We start from the raw sequence: 15,740 nt of genomic DNA, 5'->3' as shown, positions 1-15,740 counted from the left end.
CAAGTGATTTTGTCTGTGATATGCTAGTGTAGAGCACGCACATCTTTATTAAAGAAGTAATGGCAACTGGGCAACTGGTATTGGGGGACTGTGATGGCAATCAACTTTCGGAAGGTGTCTGCATACACCAGACGGAAATGCAGCATTTCCATGACCAACTAATTGGAGATGGTGAAGTTCAAGTTCTTAGCTTTGGCATGTGTAGGAAGAAACAATCTTTTATGTGACGACAATTGTGGGACCGAGGGCTGGCTGCTGTGCTTAGGCAGAATGGAGTAGGGTGAATACGACAAATTGCTGGACTGTGATTGAGGTGCAGGCAGAGATGTTATGGTGTATTGAATAATTTGTGATGTGCTCGGTGTCTGAGATTGGTCAAAAATAGCGGGCATGTCCACTTCATTAACAGCTGATGGATTCTCAGTTACCCTTACTGTAGCTAGTAAACAAGTGGAGGTTCTGTGGCTCGAGAGCTGTGTGAGAACACTTGCCAAGGTGACCGAGGAGGAAGAAGCACAAATGTGGTTGATGGAGCGGCCAGTGGTTAGCAAGGCCCGCTAGGCCACATTTTAGCACAGTAAGATTCAAAGACTAACACATATTGATCGAGCATGTGCCAGTTCATGCATGTAGTAGTAAAATTTTTGGAATTTTTGCTTCTACTGAGTCTTTTTTTGCAAAGTTGGCAGACAGCGTGAGCTGGGTTATCCTTTTCGGTCTCATAAAAGACCCAGGCTAGGCAATCCTTGCCACCCATGCAAACTGCAGACCTGCGACTACTGTTGGCCACAGCCAGAGTTGTTGCTTAGGATACAGTTCTTTTCATGGTTGCATCGCTCCGTGTCTGTGTGAAAAGCCACAATGTAACCTCCTCGTCTTCCTCCTTCACCTCCTCTGCTGAACTACTCAGCTGTATGCCTCTGGGTTCACACCAAGTGGAATCTACAATCTCATCATCATCCTTTCTGTTCTCTGACTTCTCACCCTCCTCCTCTTCCTTCCCCGGCACCACAGCACAGTCCGCATACACCTCTGGTATCTAAGTCTCATCAGGATCACCTTGACCCAAGAGAGGTGGTGAGTTCTTCTTCCATGGAAGTCTTCAAACAGAGGCTGGACAGACATCTGTCTGGGATGATTTAGTGAATCCTGCTTTGAGCAGGGGGTTGGACCAGATGACCCAGGAGGTCCCTTACAACTCTATCATTCTATGATTCTATGACCCCAATGGGTTAACATCTGGTGATGAGGGTCTGCATTCTACTCAGACCCTACTTTGTCTAGCCCAGGATCCAACTGAAAAATATTTTGGGCATTGGTGCAGATGCTTTCCTCCTCTTGAGTCTGTGAATCTTTGGAGCAGACCTCTGTGCCCATGGAATAGAATGTTTGAATAGGTCTGCTGACTCACCCATCTGTGGTTCACCACACTCAGTTGGGCAGTTAGAGACTTGTGATGCAGGGGTGAAACAAGGGTAATTAGGGTGCCACCTCTGAGGAGTGTACTGTGTGTGATGTTAAGGTGGAAGGAGAGGAGGAGAGGCCACTTGATGCAGCACTTGCCATCCACTGGAGCACATGCTCTTTCTGGTCCTCATCTACAAGGCGTAGATGAGGGTGTCCTGCAAGCTCGCTGCCTCGGGATAACTCTGGACTCTGATCTCTTCTTCAAAACATACTGTATATCCATGTACTTTCTACTTCATGTCTACTACAACTTACAAATACTTCCTGGATCCATACATTCCTTATTCAAGAATCTGCAAAAACCCTAGTCCATACACTCATCTCTCGCCTTGACTGTTGCAACCTCCTGCTTTGTGGCCTCCCTTTTAACAGTCTTGCACACATGCAATCTGTCCTAAACTCTGCTGCCTGATTACTCCACATATCCCCCTGCTATTCTCCTGCCTTTCCTCTCTGTTAATCCCTTCACTGACTCCGCATTGCCGGGAAATTCTAGTTCAAAACCGTCACCATGGCATACAAGCTATCCACAACCTGACTCCTCTATACATCTGTGACCTAGTCTCCTGCTACTTACATGCATGCAACCTTTGTTCCTCACAAGATCTCCTTCTCTACTCCCCTTTTCTCTTCTCTTTCCACAATCGCATACAAGATTTCTCCCATACAACCCTTCTACGCTAGACCTCTCTGCCCCAAAATATCAGACTCTCGCCTACAATGGAAACTTTCAAAACTAACCTGAAGAACCACCTCTTCCGACAAGCCTACAAGCTACAGTAATCATCGCTCCTCCATACCACTGCACGACCAGCTCTACCCTCACTTATTATACTCTCACCCATCCCATGTAGACTGTGAGTCCTCACAGGCAGGGTCCACTCTCCTCCTGTATCAGTCAGTGGCATGTATTGTTTAAGATTATGTTCTTATTTTTATTACGTATACCCCTTTTCACACGTAAAGTGCCATGGAATAAATGGAACTATAACAATAAATAATACTACCGCTGTGTAGCTGCCAAAGATAAGAAGTCACATTCCCCGTCTAGTAGCAGAATTTGTCAAAATGCTAAAATTATACTTTTTCTGCTCTGAAAAAATTGATGCCACTTTAGTGGTGTGTGGCAATAATTTTTAGAAATATTTGGACTCCAAAGTTGGGTCTCCTTCATGTGTGCTGTCTGTAGCAGTAGGGCTTTCAGACCGGCAGGCCATCACTTACTTTCAGTAAACTACCTGTGCTACTAAAGAAAATTCAAAATTCTGGCCCAGACCCTGATACCTCATGCATGGCCCATGGCTAACTGCTTCTGTGCCATTATAAAATTCTCTACTGTGGGTCAATTGATCATTCAACTACCTGTGCTACTAGTCTTACATTTTTCTACCAATAGTAGTCTATGAAGCTGTTGTTTGTGTCACCTGAGTGTGGCTGGAAAAAAATAGTTTGAGCTGTTGCATGAGGTATCAGGGCTCCCTGCAAAGAAGGCTTACTTCACTTCCTCACCCACCTTGACTTAATTAAAACTTCAATGTAAAGCTCTAATTGCTGGCCCAAACCCTGATACCTCATGCATGGCCCATGGCTGACTACTTCTGTGCCATTATAAAATATTCTACTGTGGGTCAATAGATCAGTCAACTACCTGTGTTACTATCCTTACATTTTTCAAACAACAGTGCTCTACCAAGCTGATATTTGTGCCACTTGAGTGTGGCTGGGAAAAAAACAGTATGAGCAGTTGCGTAAGGTATCAGGACCCCCAACAAAGAAGACTTACACCGCTCCCTCACCCACCTTGTCTTAGTTGAAACTTCAGTTCAAAGCTTTAAATGCTGGTCCAGACCCTCATACCTCATGCACGGCCAATGGCTGACTGTTTTTGTGCCATTATAAAATGTTCTACTGTGGGTCAATTAATCACTCAACTATTTGTGTTACTTTCCTTACACAACTAGGCTTACACTGTTCCCTCATCCACCTCATTTTGTAGCTTGGAAAAAACAGCTGATGATTGCCTCATTCTGTTTATATTTCCCTTAGATGGCCGATGGAGAATTAATATTGCATCTTTCGCATGCTCTAATAATGTAATGGGATGGAAGTTCACAAGTAAATTGACACTTAGCTTTCTCTCCTGTTTTCCTTTTTAGTGTGTATGACAGATATCACAGATGCACATTTGCCATTCTGTGGATGCCATAAATACTCACTGTGGAGGAATTCCATGGAATGACATCACTGATCATGTGATATATTTATTTTTATGAAAGGAGTCAGTAGTGAGTTTGAATACACTTGTAAATCAATCGTTTGTTGGATTACAAGATCCTTTTCACATATTGTTATATATAATTACATTAATTATTTTGCTGTATGTTTTTTGAATTGACATATGACACACAAAATGCTGATATACGGTAATTATAGATCCCTGTATTTGACACCTTTTACTGCTTAATGGCACAATGATGATCTAATTACTGATTGTTAGCACATGCATAAACACCTGTCAATGTTGCTTTAACCTTTTCACCCCAAGCCTGTTTTCACCTTCATGGCCAAGCCAAATTTTACAATTATGACCAGTGTCAATTTATGTATTAATAATTCTGGAGCGCATCAACAGATCCCACTGATTCTGAGAATGTTTCCTCACAACATATTGTACCTTATGTTTGTGGTAAAAAATATTTTGACATAACTTGCATTTATATGTAAAATAATTGAAAATTTCGTGAAAATTTTGCAATTTTCAAGTTTTAACTTTTTATGTCCTTATATAAGAGAGTTATGTCACACAAAATAGTTAAGAAATAACATTTCCTGCATGTCTATTCTACATCAGCCCAATTGTTATTAAAGCATAATTTTTGTTCGTTAGGAAGTCAGAAGGGTTAAAGGTTGAGCATCGATTTCTCATATCTACAAAACCATTTTTTGTACCACATCATATTTGATGTGATTTTAATGGATTTATATAACAGAAAATACCCAAAAGTGACACCATTCTAAAAACTACATTCCTCAAGGTGCTCGAAAACACATTCAAAAAGTTTATTAACCCACTCAGGTGCTTCACAGGAACTGAAGCAATGTGGAAGGAAAAAATGCTTAACTTTTTTTTCTCTAAAATTTTAATTTATACTCCAAATTTTTTATTTTCACAAGATAACAGGAAAAAATGGACCACAGAATTTGCTATGCAATTTCTCCTGAACACATAGATACCCCATATATGGGGCAAAACTTCTGTTTGGACACATGGCAGGGCTGGGAAGGGAAAGAGCTCCATTTGACTTTTTGAATGTAAAATTTGCTGGAATCATAACCGGAAGCCATGTCACGTTTGAACAGCCCCTGATTTGCCTAAACAGTTGAAATCCCCCACAAGTAACCCCATTTTGTAAACAAGACCCCTCAAGGAACTTGTCTAGATGTGTTGTGAGCACCTTGAACCCCAAGGTGCTTCACAGAAGTTTATAACATAGATTCGTGAAAATTAAAAATTTACATTTTTCCCACAAAATGTTTTTAGCCCCAAGTTTAGCATTTCACAAGGGTAACAGGGAAAATTGCACCTTACACTTTGTTTTGCAATTTCTTCTGAGTACGTCAGTACCCAATATGTGGTGGAAAATTACTGTTTGTAAGGGCTCAGAAAATAGCGAGCACCATTTAACTTTTTGAATGCAAAATTTGCTGGAATCATTAGAGGACAACATATCGTGTTTGGAGAGCATGCCTAAACATGCCTAAACAATGGAAATCACTCACAAGTGACCGTATTTTGGAATCTAGAACCCTCAAGAAACTTATATAGATGTGTGGTGAGCACCTTGAACTCCAAGGTGCTTCACAGAAATTTATAACGTTGGGTTTTGAAAATAAAAAAAATCAAATTTTTCTCACAAAAATGTTATTTCAGCCCCAATTTTTTTATTTTCACAATGGTAACAAGAGAAAATGCATTGTACAATTTATTGAGCGATTTCTCCTGAGTACATCAATACCCAATATGTTGAGGAAAACTACTGTTTGGGCACATGGCAGGGCTCAGAAGAAGCGTGCCATTTAACTTTTTGAATGCAAAATTTTCTGGAATGATTAGTGGACGCCATATCAGGTTTGGAGAGACCCTGATGTGCCTAAACAGTAGAAACACTACGCATGTGACATCATTTTAGAAATTAGACCCCTCAAGGAACTGATCTAGATATGTGGTGAGCATCTTGAACCCTCAGGTGCTTCACAAAACTTTATAACGTAGAGCCATTAAAATAACAAAATCACATTTTTCCCACAAAAATATTATTTTAGCCTCAAATTTTTTATTTTCACAGGAATAACAGGAGAAAGTGGAGCACACAATCTGATGTGCAATTTCTCCTGAGTACACCAATACCCAATATGTATGGGAAAATTAATGCTTTTGTGCACTGCAGGGATTGAAAGGGAAGAAAGGCCATTTGACTTTTTGAATCCAAAAATTGCTGTAATCATTAGCGGACGCCATATTGTGTTTGGAGAGGCTCTGATGGACAGTGGAAAACTCCAAAAAGTCACCCCATTTAGTATACTAGACCTCTCAAAGTATTTATCTAGATGTGTGGTGAGCACCTTGAACCCCCAGGTCCTTCACAGAAGTTTATAACGTAGAGCCATGAAAATAAAAAAAATCACATTTTTCATACAAAAATGTTCTTTGAGCACCAAATTTTTTATTTTAACTAGGGTAACAGAAGAAAATGGATCACAAAATTTGTTATGCAATTTCTTCTCAGTTCGCAGATATTGCATAAGTGGGGGAAACTACTGTTTGGGTGCACGACAGCGCTCAGCAAGGAAGGAGCTACGTTTTTATTTTGATGGAATGGTCTGCAGGTTTCATGTTGAGTTTGGAGAACCCTTGATGTGCCTAAACAGTTGAAGCCCCTCAAAAGTTACCACATTTTGCAAACTAGACCTGTCAAGGATTTTATCTAGACATATAGTGCTACACAGAATTTTACGCTGCTCTGTGAAAGTAAAAAAATATATTTTTTTTTCACAAAAATGTTGTTTTACCGCCAAATTTTTCATTTTCACAAGGATAGCAGGAGAAAATTGACCCAAGATTTGTTGTGCAATTTCTCCTGAGTACACCAGCACCCCAGAAGTGGTCAAAAACTTCTTTTCAGGTACAGTGCAAAGCTCAGAAGTGCAGAAGTGCCATGTTGGATTTTGCTGGACTGTTTTAAAAATGCCATGTCAATTTGGTAGAGCCCCTGAGGTGACAGCACAACAGCAGAACCACCCATAAGTGACCTGATTTTACAAACTACTCCACTCAATAAATTTATCTAGGGGTGCAGTGATCATATTGACACCACAGGTGTGTCACAGAATTGTATATCTTTCGGGAGAGAAGAAAAATAATTAATTTTTTTACACCAAAATATTGTTTTAGCCCTAGATTTTACATTTTCAGACTGGAAAATGCATAATAATTGCACCAAAATGTATGCAACAATTTCTGCTGAATGTAGAAATACCTCATATGTGGATGTACAGTGTTGCTTAGCCACATGGTGAGACTCGGGAGTGACGGAGGACTATTTGGCTTCTGGAGTGCAGAATTTCCTAGAATAGTTTGCACACTCCATATAGAGAGCCCCTAAGTGATAGAAAAGCAGAATCACCCCTCAAGTGACCCCATTTTGGAAATTATACCCCTTTGTGAATTTATCTCCAGGTGTAGTGACTATTTTGACACCATGTGTGTTTTCCAGAAACAAGCAGTAGTGGATATTGCACTGCCATTCAAAATTGCAAACTGCCATTGTAGTGACCAGTATGTTGTAGTGCCTAGCAAATGCTTTTGGAGACATGCACTTGTAAATTAGGAGTGCATCATCGATACAGAAATGCCAAACATGTGGACGCTAAATGTGGTTTGTGGGGCTCAGAAGGGAGGGGCATTTGGATTTGGGAGCGCAGAATTTGCTGAATTTCTTTTGGGGAACAAGGAGCCATAGCACTTTTCCAGAGCCTTTGTACTACCAGTAATGAGGAAGCCTCCTACATTTTCTGTAAGAGATGACAGACCTAAGTGGGAACTTGCTTTTTTGTGGACTGAGTTGAACCTTTTATTGGGAACAATTTACATAACATTTTGGATCCCATGTATCCTGCGCTCTATGCTGTGCACTTACTTTGGGGTTTCCATCGAAATCTCCGAGTGCTGTGATTCAGATGAAACCCCCGAGGGAGACACTCACTATATTGAAATAGCAGAGTTGCTCTGGACTCTGTCTGGTCTATGTTTAGCATTGTTTTTCTTTTCACATATGCACAAAACTGTGGCCGACTGCATTTTATGCACGTCTGAAAGACAGACACCGCCAGATCACAGGTCAGACAACGCCCACAGTGAGTCCATCTGTCTCATTATAGGTAATCCTCCACTAAGGTCTGTCTGAGTCACGCATTTCAGAAATTTACAATGAAAGGATTTATTCGTGTCAAGTATCCTCAAGAATAACTGTGCTTCATAGACTTTCTGCATGATTGCATTTTCCTCTGAAGTTTCCTATAGACTGCTAAGTTGCGTTTATTATTTGCACCAAGTGTTGTGGACTTGAGTTTCTCTCTGCACCTGTTTGAATCACCGTGTGATAATATAGACTTTACCACTTATAAAATTGTGTCCTGTAGTTGTCTTGTTCCATGCAAAGAGTCTCCTGAGTTATCCCCTATAATTATTACACACCGGGAGTCCGAGGCTGTGTGGGACTGTATGCCCCACATCAGAAACTGGAGGGCAAGAGATGTAAAGTTGCCTGTCCACAACTACACCCGAAGGCATAGCAACATATAGAGCATAGAATCAATGTAGTAGAGACACCTGTGAAAAGGCTCGTATTGCCTGCCATGCGGGTACTGTCCTAGGACAAAAAGAGAGCGGACCTTGTGAGAAGCCTCAGGCAGCAAGGGACGCATAGTACAGCGCAGTAAGGAAGGCTTTGTACCCCACCTGGTTAAAGGTACTCTTAATCGCTTCCAGGCTGCCCGGACCCCTCCATCACCTGTGATCCGCACCCTGGATTGTGGCTGCATACCACCAGTAAAAGGTAAACAGACTGCAGCCTTGTGTCCTCCAATTCTTTCCGGCACTACACCATCTGTCATCTTTCCCACTACACCAGGAGCCCTGGAGACTAAGCTTCACCTGTGGGGAGCCATACCATCCCTGCTGCAGTACCATCATTCCCAGTGGACCCCTTTAAGCAGCGTCGGTTATCCCTGACTGAATACCACAGGTGGCGTCATGAACATTCTTTATTCAAAACAACCCCTTCAAAGATTTTCCCTTTAACTTGGACGCCCAGGGCCACGGACCAGGTCATTGCTACCGTGACTACCCCTTTAATGACCACTGGACCCCGCCCTAGTACCCCAGGGTCCTAGCGGGCGCTCCAGAAACCCTTGTGTAAGTGATCAGCACAGAGCGCAGGATAAATATTAGCCAAACCAAACTGCGATCTTTGGAAGAATGAAAAAATCAGCAGCAGGTGAAGAATTGAGTTTATTTATTTTTTACGTTGTTCTGCATGCTGTATAATTGATTAGACAACTTTATTATTCGGGTCAGTGCGAATACAGCGATACCAGATTTATATATTTTTTTTCTGTTTGGCTGCTGTCATACATTAAAAGATGCTTTTTATTGTGCATCACCATATTTAGAAAGCTATAATTTTTCCAAATGTTGGCTTGCAAAGCCATTTAAGGACTTTTTTTTGCAGGACAAGTTTACATTTTCATTGGTATCATTTTTGGACATATAACATTTTGTGATGGTTTTCTATTCCAATTTTGGTGAGCTAGAATGAACAAAAAACAGCAATTCATGAATTGTTTTTTGTATTAATGCCATTTAGCGTGTGGTAAAATTGATAAGACAGCTTTTTTCTTTGGATCAGCACGATTACAGCGATACCACATTTATATTTTTATATGTTTTGGTGCTTTTACACAATAAAAACTATTTTATGCAAAAGATAATTATTTTTACATCACTTTATTCTGAGAGCTATAACTTTTGTATTTTACTCTGATGGAGCTGTATAGTGGCTTCTTTTTTGCTGGACAAGATGATGTTTTCAGAGATACCATTCTGATTTATATTCGCCTTTTTGATCACGTTTTATTCCACTTTTTGTTTTGCGGTATGATGATAAAGCAGAGTTTTTTGCATCTTTTTTATTTATTTCTTTTACGATGTTACCTGAAGGGAATAACTAGTGGAACAGGTTTGGGTCAGGTCGTTCTGGACGCGACGATACCAAATAGGTATACTTATTTGTGTATTTTTATTTTTATATAAATAAATGTATTTATTTTTCCTTTTTTTGTCCTGTATTTTGTGATTTTTTTAACAAATATTTTAACAATTTTTAATAACTTTTTTTTTACTTTTTTACATTGTCCCAGGATGGGACATCAATTTTGGAACAGTGCATCACAGGCAGGGAGGAGGCAAGTCAGCTCCTGCTGTGAGTGACCCCGCAGCCATCTTTCGGCCTGGTATCACCATGGAGACCATTGGCTCAACACAATCGCAATCGCGTTGTGCCAATGGGAGCAGAGAGGGAGGTCCCTTCCTCTGCGATGCCTATCGATGTTGCTGTCACTATTGACAGTGGCATCAGAGGGGTTAAATGCCTACCATCGGTGCTATCACCAATCATGGGCTTTGCTGCAGTGTGTTAGCTCTCATATAGAGCTATCACCTACATTTGATTGTGGGGTACTTAGTGTGAGCCCCCACAATTGTGAAGAAGTATATGAATGGCGGTTTGTGGGAACACAGTTCCTGCAGCGCTATACATATAAGGGACATGTCAGGAAGGGGTTAATGTTATGCTTGAGAACAGCTCACTGGAGCTGGAATGTAACATGGGTTATTAAAAGGTTAATTTCACTGGATCACTCATGCTTCATATTTGTAGATTGCTGGATCATCATAGAGGTACAGCTACCTTTCTTAAGTGATGTTTCTTAAGTGGTACAGGTTCTGGGTACAGGATCTGATATAGGCAACAATAATAATGTTGTCATGTAACTGGAAACACTCTTGGATACAGACAAAAGACAGCCTCTGTGCAACGACAATATATGCTCAATTTGAAGTCCAATAGCTCCTCATAATGCAGAAATGAACTTGCTTTGGCGGTCAAAATGGGTCCAATTGCCTTTTGGGTGCCTTGCTGCACCAGGTTGCAGCAATGGTATGTCCGCCCTTGACACCATAGGATTTAGAACAGCTATTTCAAGCCAGATAATGTAGGCAGCTAGGTAGGAGGAATTATTGTATTAATAAAATCACTCCAATGGCTGTTGGAGAGCACTGCCATTATAAGAATCAGCAGGATAAAGGTTTGGCCACATATTTCCCTGTGATCAAGTGAGACAAAATATGCATTTAGTTGTTTCCCCACCACAATGTGTTTGGATATTCTGACTGCTTTTTTGCATTGCTGATTGTTTTGCTGGCATTACCTTATCTTCAGTATTAGGTTACTTGTGTACAGATGTCACACACCAATCTTTTTTATAAAGGGATAAAAATGTTCCTCTTAGCAATTTTGAGGAGTATTTTTAGCCAAAGAGAAGTGCATAATTTCCTGTAACTTAAGTTCATAGTACACAGATGTGCATAAAGCTAAGACCTCGCAATTTATGCTGGAAGAGAAACATAATTTTATTTTTTAACAACACTCCAAGCATGAATAGAGAGCTCATGAGGTTGTCTCGTGAAAACAAGATATCACTTGCCTGCAGTATGAGTGATAACTTGTTGATCGGTGGTGGTTCAACCACTGGGCAGTACTTATTGATTGACCTGAGCTCTATTCCTTCCCTATGGGGCTACTATGCACTGTGCTTGGCTTTTTCCAGCAGCCACATAGAGATATAACGTAACGGTGGTCAAGCATCCAACCTTCCTCTCCAATTTGTAATGGGAATTATATTTCTCCATTATGCCAGTGTGGGTTCCAGTGATGAGGCAAGCAACCGATCAGCAAGTTATTGCCTATCCTCAAGAAGTCATTGGCAGCACTTTATGTGGAAGTTAACAGCACTGAGATTCCTTTTTAAGGAGAGCAAACCCATATAAAAGGATTGGGAGAGGAGATAGGCTGCATGAAGATAATTTATACCCACAAGCACATGATGACAGTGAGGACTTGAGAAAGTCTCATGGATGTTTAAGTGGTGGATGCCTTCTCCTGAATATTAGGTTACCTCTGTGACCAGGTGATTTTTCATTTTTCTGCTCTTGTTTTTTCCTCCTCTTCTTTCAAGAGCCATAGCTCTTTTATTTTTCTGTCAGCATCGCCGTTTGAGGGCTTGTTTTTCTGAAGCACACAATCCAGTTTATCATGTGATAATGTGTGGCAAAAAAAAGCTAATTTCCACAATTGTATTTTTGGTTTTCTATTTATAGTGTTGATTTTACAGTAAAAATGACCTGGCAATACGATTCTCCAGGTCAGTACAATTATGGAGTTACCAAACATGCATAGTTTTTGTTGTATTTAAATGATGGAAAAAGAATCAGAAATTTGTAAAACAAGACAAAAAATATTTGTTGTTTTTGTTTTCGCCCGAGCCACTGTATTTATTGACATGATTGGAGGGTATATACGATATTTTGATCACTTCTTTTTGCATTCTTTTGTCTTACTGCGGCAGCCAAAAAAATGCAATCCTGGCTGTTCTATTTTTTTTTTCATCACGCCGTTTTTAAAATTGGATTATTTTTTTTTTATTTTGATAGATCAGATTTTTACAAATGCAGCAATACCATATACCGGTATGTCACTTTTTCAATTGTTAATTTCTTAATTTTCAATGGGGGAAAAGAGGAGGTATTTCAACTTATGTTTTTTTTCATTTTCTTCATATTTTTTAAAGCATATTTTTTCTTTTCTAATTATTTCTAAATTACAGCAATTTCTGAGCAATGTTATAAGCAAGAAATACAAAATTGCATGTTTTAATGCGCAGATTATCAGTGAACAAGCAATTTTATCAGCTCTTTCCTATTACTGTCTTATGTAAACATGACTGTGATCACTCAATTAACGAGTAAAAAACTCCTTGAATGGGTGATTGGATTGGTTGTGTTGACATAAAAGTCATCAGTGTCGGCAGCACATCACCATATATAAAACGGAATGTGCCGTTGACAGAATTATGCTATAATGGGCCAGAACTATCACATTTAACAATTGTTCTGTTCCCATAACTTGTCATTGGCTCATATAAAAAGGATGGTAGATGAGCGCTGACCCACTAGATTACTATCGTCCGGTGCTCATAGCTAGAATATCTAAATAGGCATCATTCAGATGTATAAACAAGGAACATTGCTCATCAGTGTTTAGGATTTGAGTTTCATTAGTTTTTGGTCAGTGTCAGTTTTTACCATCAGTAATTTTCACATATAGATAATTAATGGATTCCGATGTAATATTAATCATAGACTGGACATGAATTGTATGCTGATGCTATCCATGTTCTATCTGTTTTTTTCAAAGACCCATAGATTTGTATAGGTAATGTTGTATTCACAAATCGATGTGCTGGCCTGTCTCCTCACCCAAACGTGACAGCCTCCTGGGCATACATGAGGCTGTCAAGTTCAAGTCAAGAGACCAGTGTAGAGACCATGTATCATGATCTGTGCTTGGACTGTGACACACGGATGTGGGAATACGACATCATTTTAATTTGTGACTCAGATCACAAAAGGATTTGTCTCTGTCATTTTTTTCACTGCTTGTCCATTTTGAAAAAAATGCTGACTTTTGACCTTTGGCACTCTAGCGGCCCCTTTCTCACTTATCACCCCTTCATTGTGCTCTGATAGATTTATTAGCAACCCTACCACATAGAGCTGCTGACCTCCCATCACATCCTCCACAGGTCACACGGCTGTTCAACATTACTGTTAATAAATTCATCAAGACATAGCTCTCGGGGCTTTCAGCACCTCAGACATGCTCAGTGCAGTGCCTGCTTGTACATAGAACTTCTCACTCTCCCCTGCCAAGCAGCGGGGCACAGTTCTCCGCTGAACAAACCACTCATATACAACTCCATGCCTCTGGTCTGATCTTAGCTTCTGATTAGCAATTGTACACATGAGACTGATTTTAAAGAGTGAAAAAGCATAGAGAGGCATCATAGATGATTGTAGAGGCATAACTGCAACCTCTGCTTGTGTACACTGTTTAGTATCTGATAGAGGGAATTTACTACTTCCCTTATAGTGCATTAGGTCTGGTAATTATATTTGTAGGTTTTACCCCACTAGTTTTCTTTGTAATTTTCTGTTGTGCTGATGTATGCATTTAATATATGTCCTGAGTGGTAAGTAGTAGTTTACAGTAGAGGCCAGGATGGGACATTACTACAAGCTAGGGACCAAGATGGGACATTACTATAAGATGCAGACCAGGTTGTGGGACATTACTACAAGATGTTGACCAGGATGCAGGGCATTATTGCAAGATACTGACCAGGGTGGGGGACATTACTGCAAGATGCTTATCAGGATGGGGACATTGCTACTAGTGATGGGCGTACCCATGGATGTTTGGGACCAGTAGGTTCGGACAAACATCTGAAAAAAGTTCAGTTCGGGTAAATCCCACAAAAATTTGATTCAGACAAAACCCCCAACAGAACCACACACTATAATGAGACAGATAGAGACACTTCGTACTTCATTTGGCATCTGCTCTGGTGGTATTCTTCTTTGTGGTCGTCCATACTGGTGCGCTAAAAGACACCTAAAATGCTGATATACTGCCGGAACCGAGACAAGTCCAAAGTGACTCCATACCCGTTGGGTATTTTGTGTAAATCACAGTTTTGGGGAACTTACATGGAAACCCTGACATAAGTGGTCAGTGGAGAGCGCAAGATAAATGTGAGCCGAGCCATATTTCATTTTTTGGGAGGTAGAATGAACAAACAGAGAGCGGTACAAGAATAGTTTTTATAATTTTTTTGCACAGTTCACCGTGCTGTATAAGTGATAAGGTGGACTTATTTGGGTTGGTGCAATACCAGATTTATCATCCTTTTTATTAGGTTTTGCTGCTATCACACAGCAAAAATGCTTTTTTATAAAAAGTTGTTTTTTTCATTGCTACATTCTGAGTGCTGTAACTTTTTTTTTTTGGCAATCAGAACATTATGAGGGCTTATTTTTTGCTGGACGACTTGCAGATTTTTTTGGTACCATATTGGTGTCACACAATATTTTTTAATTGCCTTTTATTCAGATTTTCCAAACACATAATGAACAAAAAAAATCAAATCATTTATTGCTTTTATTTATTATTTTTTACACCGATCGCCAAATGGTAAAAGTGAAAAGATAGATTTGCTCGTCAAGTCGGTATGACTAAAGGATTTGTATAGTTTTTTTTAACTTTGCTATTTTTACACATTAAAAACAATATTTTCCAAAAATTAATTTGTTTTTGCGTTGTCATATTCTGAGAGCTGTTACTCTTTTGTGCTATATTAGGGCTTGTTTTGTGGGATGGTTTGGCACTTTCATTTATATCATTTATTTTTACTTATGACTTTTTGATCCTTTTTATTCACTTTTTTGTGAGTCCATATGATGAAAAAGTTTAATTTTTGGCATGTTTTTTCCTTTATTTTTTTTTACAGTGTTTACAATATAGAATTAATAATGTGCCAGTTTTAGACAGCGGGTCGTTCTTGAGGCTACGATACCAGTTATGTGTACTTTTTTGTTTTATCACAAACGCATCTTGTGTTTCGAAATTGCTTTTTGTGATTTATGTGCGCTTTTTTTTTTTTTTTTAAACTATTTGACATATTTTATTTTCCTTTTTCCTTTTTCACTTATGGGACATGTACAGTGGGTATTAAAAGTATTCATACCCCTTTAAATTTTTCACTCTTTGTTTCATTGCAGCCATTTGGTAAAATCAAAACAGTTCATTTTTTTTTCACATTAATGTACACTCTACACCCATCTTGACTGAAAAAAACAGAAATAGTAATTTTTGCAAAATATTATAAAAGAAAAACAGAAATATGACATGGTCATAAGTATTCAGACCCTTTGCTCAGTATTGAGTAGAAGCACCCTTTTGAGCTAGTACAGCCATGAGTCTTGTTGGGAATGATGCAACAAGTTTTTCACACCTGGATTTGGGGATCCTCTGCCATTT

The sequence above is a fragment of the Ranitomeya variabilis genome, chromosome 3 (assembly GCF_051348905.1).
Source record: "Ranitomeya variabilis isolate aRanVar5 chromosome 3, aRanVar5.hap1, whole genome shotgun sequence".
Lineage (NCBI taxonomy): Eukaryota > Metazoa > Chordata > Amphibia > Anura > Dendrobatidae > Ranitomeya > Ranitomeya variabilis.
Note: the sequence above shows the minus strand (reverse complement) of the source record.